The sequence below is a fragment of the Mirounga leonina genome, unplaced genomic scaffold (assembly GCF_011800145.1).
Source record: "Mirounga leonina isolate KUSES-001 unplaced genomic scaffold, KU_Mleo_1.0 Mir_125, whole genome shotgun sequence".
Taxonomy (NCBI): domain Eukaryota; kingdom Metazoa; phylum Chordata; class Mammalia; order Carnivora; family Phocidae; genus Mirounga; species Mirounga leonina.
In genome coordinates this window covers 23,603,755-23,615,667 of record NW_023270305.1, presented here as the reverse complement: position 1 = coordinate 23,615,667, position 11,913 = coordinate 23,603,755, and the positions used below count along the sequence as shown (strand labels likewise).

At 47.0% G+C, this 11,913-nt stretch overlaps 1 pseudogene; it reads right to left on the bottom strand.

The window, feature by feature from the left end:
- Positions 1 to 1,861: 1,861 nt before the first annotated feature.
- LOC118007786 lies at positions 1,862 to 11,129 on the bottom strand (annotated as a pseudogene).
- Positions 11,130 to 11,913: the final 784 nt, after the last annotated feature.

The window sequence follows — 11,913 nt, the reverse complement described above, 5'->3', positions numbered from 1 at the left end:
ACCCTGTGCCAGGCAGCTGTGGTGCCAGAGGGGACAGCAAGGGCTCAGGGTCACATGGTCAAGACACCCAGGATCCTGGGCCCAGCCCTGTGTCAGAGGGCGGTTCCTCTAAGAAGGGGCTGAGGGAGAGTGGGAGGCATGAAACTTGCCCAGCACAATCACCTTCCCAGGTTCTGATTTCAATGATCTCCCCTCAGCAGTGGAATTCCCTGAGCAGCTATGCCTTTGCCAGACTCAAGAATGAGCTCTGCGGATGGATTTGGTTTCTCAGACCACTGCCCTGTGCCTCAGCTGAGTGCGAAACAAGCTTCCCCACGCAGGGCTGGCCTCGCTCTCCTTTACATGCCCTGGGGTTAGCCGTGTGAGGGCCCGGCCCACAGGAGAGGCCAAATGTTTGGGAATTTTATGGACCACCCCACTGTGGTTCTAACCTCATTTGTCTGAGGGGAGGCAAATCAAAAGGAGGGCTTGCTAACTTTCCTTCTAAATCACTTCAAGCCTTTTCTAGCTCCAGACAGCTCCACGTTCCATGTTTGCTTCCTGGTCTCCAAGCCTCTCCATTCTTGGGCTCTGCTTCGGATGATGGGCTAAGCATAGAGATTGAGGGGACACCCTCTTCCCTTCCAGTGTTGGGCCCACAAAGTCAAAGGAGGCTATAGACAAACTGTGAACCCAAATGAACAAGAAACCTAATCAGGTTTGGCCCCTAGATGGAATTAGACTATTTTTAGGTGAACTATTTTAATGGCAACCCCCCACCTGCTTTGCATTCAGAGTTTTCACGATTCCCTTAAACTTTCATTTGTCAATAATCTGTTTCATTTCCTTCCAAACGGCTGCTCAAGGTGTGATGTGAGCACCTGGCCTCTGAGTCCCTGTGGGACCAGCTGCTCACGCACGGGCCGGCTCTCTCACTGCTAAGGTACGGGAGAGAGCAGTTCAGCTTGCTCATCAACTTTGCTCAACTTCCTATTTTATATCGCTATGCTCAGTACTATGTCCAGAGGTAAAACCAAGGTGGGGATGTTGGTACTCAATAAATGCTTTCTGAAAAAATAAATGACTAAAAAATGGGGAATAGCTTTAGTTTAGACCCTCTGTGGTACCTTGTCTCCCCTTTCTGGACCCCCCTTTCTTCCACCCTCCACCCTTGGAGGCCACAGTGTCCTCACAGCACCCTCCGCTAACTCCAGGCTCCCCACTTTGGCCTGCCTCTCAGGACTCTCTTTTCCAATGGGATTCTGGGAGAATGGAATTGTTAACCCAAAGGAAAGCATCCTCCTAATGGTAGACTTCCAGACATTGGCAAATGGGTCAGAGGACAATGTGAGGTGGGAGTGAGGTGGGAGCGGGAGACAGTCAGGAAATCTTTCTGGAATCCCGGCTCTGTAAAGCTGGCCCTGGATATCTGAAATGCAAACTTCAGTTAGTGGAAGCAATGATACTTGTTCTTCTTCAACCCTTTCTCTGGATGAGCTAAGTGAAAGGAACACTATATATGCGGAGAGCTGTCCCTCACAACAGTGAGTAGAAGAACCAAAAGATACCAAGTCATTGGATTCCAAATTAGATTACAGGGCATGACTGCAAAGTTTAAAAACATATGTTCTAGGATGTACATACTCCCATGAAGACTGTCTTTTAATAGTAGTAGGTCACTTGTTTCTGTGATTTTTTTTTTTTTTCACAAAAAACAGTCTGCATTGAGAACTGCCTTCAAGTCAGCCTGGCAGACACACCAGAAGAGTATTCTCTTAGATTCTCATTAAAAAAAATGAAAAAGGAGCATAATCATGAGCTTTAGTCATTACTCTTTGCAACAAATGACTTTAAAAATAGCTTTTTTTGGTAGTTTTATGGTTTTATTAACACAAATATGACGTGCACAACAAGCTGTCTATTCACTTTCTTCACTGTGCAGCCTGGTGTTGGGATTGGGGACTCTGATGGCCGGCTGGGCTGCTCTTTCCACAACGGCTTTCCGGTTCCGGAAGGAGACACTGTGAACAATCTCTGCACAATAAGATTTGTTGCACATCAGCAGCACTTCAAGCTCTTTGACGTTGTGGACTAGGAACTTCCGGAAGCCACTGGGCAACATGTGCTTTGTTTTCTTGTTGCTCCTGTGACCAATGTTGGGCATCAAGATCTGGCCGTCGAATCTTCTGTGCACTCTATTGTCAATGCCTCTGGGTTTCCACCAGTTGTGCTAAATTTTGACATATGGGTCTGACTGGTGCTGGATGAACTTCTTGGTCCTCTTTTTAACGATCTTGGGCTTCACCAGAGGTCTGAGGGCAGCCATGATGCCCAGTAACAGATGGCAGTGCTGAGGAAGAGAGAGGTAAAATTAGCTTTGTTGGGATATAAGTGACATACAATAAACTGCACATATTTAAGTATACATTTTGATGAGTTTTGAGATATATATATATTCATGAAAGCCTTCACCTCAGTTGAGACATGAATGCCTCCATCACCCCCCAAAGTTCCCTTTTGCCCCTTTGTATTCCATCTCTCTTCCTTACGCCCCCACCTGCCCTGTCCTGGGCTACCACCGGTCTTTGGTGGCAAATAAGCATCTTTTCTAAAAATTAGATTTTCCCTAAAAGGCCAAGAATTTTCTAGCTCTGGGGCTATGGTCATGAAGGGAGGTCCCCAAAAGAAGTCCAAGACAGTTCTCAGCAGGTGCAGACCTTGGGAATAACGTGTAGCCTCCAAGGAAGGTACTATTTGTTTAGATATGTAAATCCTGGGATGGCTTTTGAAGAGTTAACCACATTATTTTACATTTTATCTTGTATCTGATGATATTCGGTAGTTGGAATCTATTCACCCAAATTAATTGGCCAGTTCTACGATCACACGTTCAAGCCGTCATCTGGGAAAGTAACAGTCCTTGCTTCTTATGCCAAATGGTGTCATTTGAGGAATTCCAAACAGCCTTCAGGACATAGTTTTTCTTTTCTGCCTCTGTCTTCTATGAGGGAATCGCTCCCTTTCCCCCTAAACTTGTTTCTTGTGCCCCGGATACTGCATCCAACCCTGTTTTGTGTCCATGCGGTCCTCAAAAGAGCAGCAAGCCCAGCCCACCCTTTCGGTGTCTTCTGTCAGCCTCTTAGGGGACCTCCTGCCTTTCTCACCCACATTACTCTGAACCTGTCGGCCCCTTCAGCCTCTTCACTGATACTCCAGCTTCTAGTCTCTCCCTCTTTCATCCTCTATGTATCAATGGATCTTTATAAAAGGCAAATCCAATCAAATCATTCTTCTACTTTTAAATATTTAACTTTGTGACTTTATAATGTGGCTCCTCTCTACCTGTCCAGAGCCTCCTCACTCACCTCCCCGAACACAGCCCGCTTTTTTGGGGCTGCAACCAGGAAAGATTTTAATAGTGCTCCAGAGAGCAGAGGGGCATCCACATGTGCTCCCATTTCTACCCCCATTTCCCAAGACTCACTTTCTAATCATACCAACCTGGGAACCCCGGCATGTACTATCTGCTCTCCTACCCAAGCCTGTTATTTCCTCTGCTTGAAATCCCCCTTCCTCCTATTCTGGAAGACTTTTCATGCTTTCTCTCCTCTGCAGCACTCTTACTACCCTGACCATTATGGATAGTGATTTTTTGATTGGTCACTAATTGTGAGGGCAGGGACCATCTGTGTCTTTCATCGCAGAATGCCTGCATTTGGCACTTATGTTTGTGAATGGAACGAACCAACGCAACTTGTCTTACCCTAAATCAACATCTAATAACCTTTAGGACTGTGCCACTGGTGAGGGGGATTTAACAAGTCCGACGTTAGTACCTGATGTAAAGTATGTAGCCTGATACTTAAAATGCTGTTCACTTACTATTTTTTTCTCTGCCAGCAATTCCCTCCTCCCAGAGAGTGACGTGTCTCACTCCCTTTCCTTCCTTTAGGTCTCTGTATTTTGAATAGCAAGATCCTCCCCGAGGATAAAATAGTAATGACCCACCCCCAGCAATCCCTATTTTCCTATGTCTAGCTTCCCCCCTCTTCATACCTATTATCATCTGACATACCATGTACTTACTTGTGTATTCATCTACTGTCTATTTGTTACCATCGGAATACAAGTTTTGTAAGGGTAAGAATTTTTCCATTTTATTCCCTGCTGCATCCCCAGCATCCCACACAGTGCCTGCCCCTGCCACATAGTAGGTGCTTGTATATATGCATTGAAAGAACGAATATACACAGAGAACAGCAAGTGTCTTTGGAGGACGGTGCTATGCATTTCAGTGTCAATGTGCTAGAATGAATGAAATACCAGCTTGTATGCTGGAACAATGGCAAGCTGGGGTCATCGGATGGGTCATCGGTCAAGAATGAAAACATCTTTCAGCCTCAAGCAATATAAAAAATATATTTAAAAAAAAAAAGTTCTCGCCCTGTGTCTGGAATACTAATAATGTATGTGAAGAAACGAGATCAGAGCAAACAAAGAAAAGTGAATTCTAATAAATCAGAGAGAGAAAGAGAGAGAGAGAGAGAGAAAGTGAGAGGCTCAGCCACACCAACCTTTAAATGCTACCAGCAGATCTTTGGTCTTTGCTCTAAATTCTGTAAATCAGGGGCGCTGACCTATGGGAAAAGACAATGACAAAGACAAGCTGAGAGCTGGGGTTTTATTTTAAGAAGCAACCCCAAGGGTTATGGGCGACTGCACTGAGATTCAGCTGTATCTCACGGGAGCTCTGAGCTGGCCATTTGTGGGCCTGGGTCTTGGCTTCCCCCCTCCCCACCCGCTGGGCCCAGAGCAAGCCACTCCCTCCTCTGGGCCTGGGTCCCCACCAGCGGGGGAATGGGGGAGCTGGAGAAAACCCATCTCCAAGGTCTCGTCCACCTCTAAAGTTCTGCGATCCTGCCTCTTGACAGGGTTTTCAATTTGTCCTCATTAATGCAGAGATTCAATTAACCAGGATAGTAAATTCCCTGAGCACTCTGCTTAATTGGATTTTTACTAAAATAGCTCCAAATTTTGTTTACTGCATTAAAAAAACAAAAAACAAAATATTTTTTGCATTATTTTATATCTGTGGGGAATGTAAAAGCATTTAACTGTAATAGCTATAAGTTTGGCTAGAAGTTATTCTGTAAAGCAGAGTTTCTAAACATTTTTGACAGTGACCCATGGGTAAAAAAAACAAAAACCAAAACAAAACAAAAAAAACCCTGCTACATTTTACACACACACACAGTAATAAAAACTTTGCAAAACAATGCTTCATCTTCCCATATGATGCAGTGTGATATTCTCTATTCTATTCAGAAATGTTAGTTGAGGGGCGCCTGGGTGGCTCAGTCGTTAAGGGTCTGCCTTCGGCTCAGGTCATGATCCCAGGGTCCTGGGATTGAGCCCCGAATCGGCGGGCTCCCTGCTCAGCAGGAAGCCTGCTTCTCCCTCTCCCTCTCCCACTCCCCCTGCTTGTGTTCCCTCTCTCGCTGTGTCTCTCTCTGTCAAATAAATAAATAAAATCTTAAAAAAAAAAAGAAATGTTAGTTGACACACTAATTGATTTCATGATCCCCATGAAAAGCTCAGACTCAAAGTTCTAGAGGCCTCTACCTGCCTCTCAAAGAGTTGGGTGTCTGGGTAAAAAAATGTCCAAGATGTCCCAGGGTTGTCCTTTGATAGCTGTCCTACACACTAACGCTGAGGAAGCTATACCACTTGACTGGTTTTACATTTTAATTCACACCATTTGAACTGTCTTTGGCATTTCCTGAGAGGCGATCCAAGGCGGGGGTTTGAAAAACCATTCAGATGGCACAACCGTAGGGGGGAATTTGACATCTCCAGTTGCCCCTCTCCCGCAGCTCGGTTGCGATGCAGCAACGTGCTTGCTACTGGAGAGACCTTGAAAAAGTTCTTGGGGGCAGCTTGCTATTCCAGCGTGTGGCGGACACTCGTGGAAGGGGATCTGGCTTGAGTTGAAAGGTCTGGCTCAGGAAGATGGCCTGTAAGGACAAGGTGGCCCTAGCAGAAGGGGACTCTGTCAGCATACCTTTGGAGGAACGAGGAGGAACTGGAGAGTAAATCAAAGGGGAAGGTCTCTGGAGAACCCACACAGCTCTTTGAGAAAGACCCAGTGTTTGGGCCCTGGCCACACAGAGCTCACCAAGGGCAGATTACAACAGCACAGGCTGAATAAAACCTGTTGGCCCACTTATCTGTGCCCCCCTCCACCCTGAACCCCCTCACTTCTACCCTGGACGAGCCTGGGCATCGCTACCCTGGCCATTAAAGTCGGTGGGGAAGTAGAGGAAGAGGCAGGCACAGAAAGAATGCAGAGTGACCACAGAACCGATCCAGAGTGACCACAGAACAGATCACTCCTACTGCTGGTCTGCAATTTGGGGGTCAGGATCGAGCTGGAGATAGGGGGTGCTTTACACTGGACATGATAGAGATGTTTGGGTTTAGATTTGATTGTGCCTTCTCAGTATCTGAAAATGATGCAATTAGTTAATTGTGAAAGTGGCTGGGAAACGCATAGACTGGCTTGAGCTGTCATTTGGGGCTGGGGGGAGGGGCCCCAGGAGAGGGGTTAAAAGGTCATGGTGGGAAAGAATAAAGTTGTTTTCTCCTTGTGCCCTGAGGAGTCTGGCTCACGTAGTAAATCAGTTACCACAGGTGTTTGTTATCTTTCCCTCCTAGTCAAATAGCCTGTAAGGCTCATGAGAGGGCCTCCCCGTCCCCACGGATCCTGAAGTCCCTTAACCTGTATGGCATGCAGGCCGGGGCTGGATGACATAGCGTCCTCTCAGCTACTCTCACCTGCTTCGTATTCGTGAGACCTGCCTGTCGGGCGTGAAGGTAGCCACCATGCTAACTTGCTCACCGTAAGGGGACGTGTGGGAACAGAACGCTGAGAACCTGTTGGTGAAGCCCAGATTCTAGGCCCAGCTCTGCAGCTGGCCAGGTGGCTTTGGAGAAGTCGCTTAGCCCCTCTGGACCCCCATTTTCTCTTCCCAGAGGTGAGAGGTCACATCAGCTCCAGCTCTGAAATTCGATTTTTGATGTTTTCGGAGTTTCTTTCATTTTGTCTAGCTTAAATTTTGAGTTCCTAGGGGATAAAAATCAAGACCAAGTCCCACAATATTTATACCTGATGTGTACCAGGTATTTTCACAGATGTCAATGGATGAATCCTCAAGCAGGTATCATTACCCCCAATTAAGATGCAATTTAAGAGATGGAAGGCCATGGAGTATTAGATGTTTGCTCACCGCCATTGATTTAACAAGAGACACAACTGTGGTTTGAATCCAGGCCTTCTGATTCCAAGGCTAGTGCTCTTTCTACTCTCAACTTTTGTTAACTTACAGATTATTTGACTTATTTAATAGTGCTCTCAGTCTGGGCTTGAAGCTGAGAGGAAATGAGTCTTACTCTTTTTCAACTCCTGCAAAACATGTCCTCTCGGATACACACTCGTCTCTACTTTTGATTAAGGGAGGAAGAGAAGGGAGAGAGGAGAAATGAAGATAATGTAGTAGGCTCTCAAGTGGGAGTAGGAGAGGTACAACTTTCTCTTCCAACCTCCGTCTTCCAGCTTCGACATCATTCGTCCCCAGCTGAGAAGACCAGTCCTGAGCCAAAAAATATCATTCAATGAATATCATTCATGCATCAGTGTTAATCGCTAGCACTCCTTGAGCTTGGTACTCTATACTAGGCCCTATAGCCATGGCACTGCTTGGAGGCTGGGACACAGAGAAGCAGAGAGGAAGAAAGAAAAAACAGTAAAGTGGTACATTTTGCTCCTGTCTCTGAGCATGAGGATTCCCTTTTGTGCACCCCCTGGAGCACTCAGTCTGTGCCCTGTTGTCCTCTTTTGGGTTTTAAGCTGCTCCGAGTGCAGGCAGGGAGCTAGCTATTGGAGGAAAAACTAATGGCAAACTCAACACAAGGTTCGTGCTGCCTTGGATCCCCATCTTTCCCCCCAGTTCACCTGCTACAGTTTACCTTTCAGAGTTCTCAAACACCTGCCTCAGAGTCGTCCCAGCCTGAGTCAAGAGAGGGGGCTTTTGTACTCCCCAGAATTTATTGGCTAAGAGCCACAGAGTCGGGGGTTAAATGGCCAGCCACTTTCAGCTCTTCCGGCTGTGAGCAAAGGGGGTTTACACAGCTCAGGAACAGCCCTGGCAAGAGAGAGAAAACACAGAAGGGAGGGCATGGAAGCCTTCAGAAGACACGTGAGAGAACCTTGGAGGAGCACCAAGATTATCCACCGCAGGGGCATGCCCAGGTTGGGCAGATCCCAGAACAGACTGTGACCAGGTGACCCAAGAACATGTGGGGTGCTCATCTATGGGTGAGGTGGGGGGAGGGGGCGTCCTGATCTGTTCTATCCAGACACCACAACTGTGACTTAATTGTGCTCTGTGTCCACCTTCGGGTTGAACTAAGACAGATGAAATGCCCACAAAGGGCTTTCAATTTCTGTGGTAAAACAGTTTTAAAAGCCCCTCTGGCTTTTAAAGCAATTATTTCTGGACCGAATGTTCCTCAGGAGACTCCTGCTATTTCTTAGAGCCCTTTGCGTAGAGCTTCTCCATCTCCTTTTATCCACAGATCCTCGACTGTCCCGGCTGCCATCGCACATTCTTCCTGGACCCGCCACACACATGTGGGTTATATTTGGATGTGGGAAAAGAGCCTTCCTGGTGCGGTCACATGGCAGCCTGAGTGAGGTACCACAGAGGAGGCCCCTGGTAAAGAGGGCCTTGCATGCCCGGTGTGAGATCAGCGTTGACACACATGTGGTCATGAGCCAAGCAAAACCACCGAGCTGATACCTGAGCAGTGGTGGGAAAGATGTGAATGACACTTACGGCAGTATGGTAACCTCAGATCTCCCATTTGCTTGGCATTTTTTGTTTGGTTCGGTTTGGGTTTGGGTTTGGTGTTTGAACCAACACAAATCCAAAGGACTGATAACCATTCTTCAAACATATCCATGAAAAGCAGCGTTGCAGTCCAAAGGTCAATCTCGATTCCAGCTCTCTGCCCCTTATGAGGGCTAAAGTATGGGGCATTTATTTTCTTTCCAGACCTGGAAACACAGTTCCAGCCAGCTTAGGCAAAAAGGGAAAAACCAAGAATGAGGCTGAATAACCGCATGGAAAGGGCAGGATGCAGCCAAGCCCAACATGGTGGAACCAGGGACTGAGTGCTACCGGCTCCTCGCTCCTATTCTTGCTCCTATTCCTTTTCTCTGTACCTTGACTTAGTCCCCAGCCATTGCAGACCTGCTTCCTCCCGAGCTGGTAAAGAGGGTGGCTGACAGCCCGGGGAATGGCGTCGTAGCTTTTGCATTGGAAAGGTAGTGACCTCCTTTATTGGCTCCAGGAGGAAAAATGCTGGAAAGGGCTTTGACTCTCCCAGCCTGCATGTCCATGCTTGCCCCTGCCTCACCCCGACAAATCAACTGGGGAGATGAAGTTCATGGAAGAACACAGAAGCTCCTAAGGTAGATGTGTGGGTGGGGAAGGGCAAACCATTCATTCATTCATTCATTCATCCATTCAACAGATTTTTGTTGAGCAAAACTTCAAGACTGAGTGAGGGGTCAGTCTGCACTGACTGGGGAGAGGTGACCTAGAGGTCAGGAGATGAAGGTGAAGAAAAAAGGCAAAGGGCACCTTGTGCTCAGCAAAGTCCCAGACGTAAGAAGAAAGGAGGTGCTTGTCCCAGAACCGTAGCTCAGCTGCTCCTTCGAAGTCCTGCCCTGGGAAAACCGCTGGTCCCACGACACTATATTTAATAGTGTAGTTGCTTCATGATCTGATGCCAAGTTCCTTCACTCGTCGTAAAGCAGTGCGGGTTTGGGCACCAGCAGGGAGTGGGGCTGCAGACCACACTCCGAGTCGCTGGGCCCTAGAAAATGCTTGCACGTATTCTATAGGAGACATTTACGAGAATGTTCACAATAGCTGTGTTTATAACCAAAAAGGTAACCCATATGTCCGTAAATAAGAGAATCGAGAAGTGATCGTGGTGTAATCAGACCATGGAATCCTATGTAGTACAGACTATGAATAAACTAGCTACATATCGAATTTCAAAAGTACTGACCGGGAAGCATAAAGAGCAAATAGAGATTATAATTAGTATGGATTCATGAGATGAACTTCAAAACCAGGCACCATTAAGTAATATAATGGTTAGGGATCCCTTATAAATGGATTGAAACCGGGAAGAAAAGCAAGGGACAACTCAGGTGTCAGATCAGTGGCTTGCCCCAGGGGTGGAGAACCAATTGGAAAGGGGTGCGGGAACAGAGGGAGCTTCCAGGTATCGGCCATATTTTATTCCTTAAGCTGGGTGGTAATGTGTGGGTGCTTGGCTTTGTTACTATTCTTTAAACTATGTACATATAGGTCATGCACACTCGAAGTATGATCTATTGCACAGTGAAAATATTAAAAAATATATTTTGTCAAAACCCAAACTCCTCCCACCCCCACACCAATAAAAGGTAGAGGTTAGTGTGGGTGAAGGGTATGAGCCTCAAAGGAACGAGAACTTTTCCAAATGTGGTGCCTTGAAGGTCTAGAAGGGCATCAGTGACAGAGGAAGAAGGTAAGCCACTCCCTGTCCACCTGCCGTGGGTACCAGCAGCTGGACTGAGGTGTGTCCCACCGTCCCAGGGACCTCCTGCTCACATGGCCCCGGGGACCTCACCTTACCCACTTTATAACCCTTTCTTCCTGCACCACAATCCTCAGGATTTAGCCTGTTTTGCTTTCCTTTTTAAAGCTACCACGGAGTACTCTGTTTCTTGTCACTTTCCCACAGCCACCGGCTGAGTAGAATGCAACAATCCTAACTTTTCCCCTTTTTTTATTCCCACGCCCTCCCCCCCCCCCCCCCCCCCCCCCCGGCCCAAACAAGTGCACAGGTCCATTTGGAGTTAAAAGGGTGAACGCCTGTTGGATGGTGTAGAAATCTGTTCTAATACCACTTCCAAAGTTTGTTCACTCACCATCTAATTGCCTTTTTAGGGAAGGTTTGTCATTTGCCCGCTGAAGTTTATTTTAAATTGTATCTGGTTTGCAAACACATTCTTTGTTGACAGCTCTAGTTCGAAATGTTTGGACTCACTTTGCTCTGGGTAAAACACGTTGTCAAGTCTTTTTAAAACTGCTTTTGTTAGATGGTTTTTCTGGCCCCGCACTTCAGCATCCAGTAACCTTAGCGACATAAAAGCTTTGAATTAGAAGGGACCCTGGACGTCCCCCATTCGACTTCCCACCCGATGAAAGAATTTTTCCTGAAACATGCCTGACCACCAGCATCTGAGAGCTTGCTTTTTAAGGGCATTGCTGGAGGGACAGAAGAGTCCCATAGATTACAAACTCCCTATAAAACTTTGAATCAGTTTTCACTTTGTCATCAAGAATCAGCCGTCAGGGGCGCCTGGGTGGCTCAGTCGTTAAGTGTCTGCCTTCGGCTCAGGTCATGATCCCAGAGTCCTGGGATCGAGCCCCACATCGGGCTCCCTCCTGGGGCAGGGGGGGGGGGGCTGCTTCTCCCTCTCCCACTCCCCCTGCTTCTGTTCCCTCTCTCGCTCTGTCTCTCTCTGTCAAATAAACAGATAAATTCTTTAAAAGGAAAAAAAAAGAATCAGCAGTCAGCATGAGCATTTCCCAAGTTTGCTAATTGAATTAAAATGAAGACAGACTCTTGCAAAACCTGTCCCTGAGGTGCAGCAGGCCCTACACTGGTCACAGACACCTTTAATCTACTTCATATAATCATATCCTGGATTAGGAGGGACAGAGGAACAAGCGAGGAATTGGATCTATCCACACGCTTGGAAATAGGGCAGAGAAGCCAGGGGGATTTGGCTAATCGCCTGAGAGTCCTGCA